Source organism: Diadema setosum, chromosome 4 (assembly GCF_964275005.1).
Source record: "Diadema setosum chromosome 4, eeDiaSeto1, whole genome shotgun sequence".
NCBI classification, from domain to species: Eukaryota; Metazoa; Echinodermata; class Echinoidea; order Diadematoida; family Diadematidae; genus Diadema; species Diadema setosum.
This window is the reverse complement of record NC_092688.1, coordinates 31,065,568-31,067,357: the sequence shown is the minus strand read 5'-3', so window position 1 is coordinate 31,067,357 and position 1,790 is coordinate 31,065,568.

Genomic DNA, 1,790 nt, shown 5'->3' with positions numbered 1-1,790 from the left:
TTGTTTATTTCTTTGTTCTTCCTCACTTCATTTTGTTTTGTAAAAGTTTTTATTCCATTTCTATATCATTTTCTGGGTTGTGTTACTGTATCATTAGGCAAATTTCTGTGATGGTCACATGCTGTGTATACTAAAGCATTATTATTTGCCAAGTAGTGGAGCAGTATTAGTCCTGTGTTGATTAGTACCATCAAATCTGAACTAAAGACCCATCTAGCTTTTCCACCAACTAAGTGAATAATCGGTGACATATTGTGGGAGCAGGGCACCTTTGAATGTTCTTAGATATTAATGGCACTATATAAATGCTGTTCTTCATCATCATCATCATCATCATCATCATCATCATCATCATCATTATCATCATCATCATTATCGGTTTTCTGGCCCAAGATATGGGACTGAGAATTTCAGTTTTTTCCACTGTACTTCCTTGGATGCACTGGATATATCATCCATTGAATTCCACAGAACAAAGTCCAAAGACTGTCTTTAGAATTTATGGTATGTTTCACACTGGCCACAAGACAAGACATGTTGTTGAAGTGGATGTGAGAAGAGAAGTCAAGTGGCCGAGTTTCAGTGATGAGATAAGGGCAGTTTATTAACTCCAGGACATCCTCTTGCAATAACACTGATTATATATATCACTGGAAGCAGGCCATAGGCCCTATATGATGTATTCCTCTCATCTTCCTTTGTCTAGTCCAAAATTTTGCCATGGATTCTGACAATTTCTGCATCATTCATATCCAGGAGAACAGGATATATTATGTGATTATTGAATAAAACTTGTCTAATTACTGTATTTGCTACTGGGTTTGAACTACTTCCATGCTGATGACCTGCACCGAGTATATGAAACAGGTAACCAACCCGACATTGGTGTGAGTTGGTGTGTTGTCAGTTACTCATTCAAAACTTGCAGTATGTGTGGCCAGATTGCAAAATTCAGGTGGCTAATGAAAAGTGTATTGTGTTTGAGCAGTGGTTCAAGTTTTTAGCTGCTTTGTTGCTATCATTAGTTTCCTTTCTACTTTTGCAAGCATAAACAAATATAGTGAATCCATTGCATAGGTATGTACCTATAGAATTATCAGATGCATACCAGGATATACATATGTATAAATGCTGTAGTAAAGGGGGGGGGGGGGGGGAGAGAAGATGTTTTTTAGATGATATGAGACATTGGGTACTGTACGAGCTGAAATTTTCGCGTACAGATGTTTTCGCGAATTGCTACTTGGAGGACATTTTCGCGTGTTGTTAATTTCGCGGTTGCGAGGGTCTAACTGAACTTAGTTAGTTTCGCATTTTAAAGGCGATTCGTGAAATTCGCGAAAATAAAACCACCGCGAAAATTTCAGCTCGTACAGTATCAGGTATCCCGGTAAGTAGATTACACGAAGACAGAAGCTGTTAGGCCCGAATTCAAGAAGGTGGTACCACCTTCATGAATTTGGGCCTTAGTGTTAGATTTAAAAGTACATCAACCTCATGGATCTCTCCATGCAGTCAATCTTCTGCAACAATCATGTACTGTAAACACATAGATTTTCACGGTACCTTAATTTTTGCGTGTTTTGCATTACTCTTGGCTAGCGCGAATTCTAAAACCCGTGAAATTATCATTACAATTTTCTCTGCACATTTTGAATGGGTTGACAGTAGCACAGTGCAAATTAAAGAACCCGCAAATGTGTTTTTGAGCCGCTCAGCGCAAAAAAATTAATCACTTGAAAATATCAATGTTTACAGTATTGTATTTCTCTTATGTATTTCTATGGTAG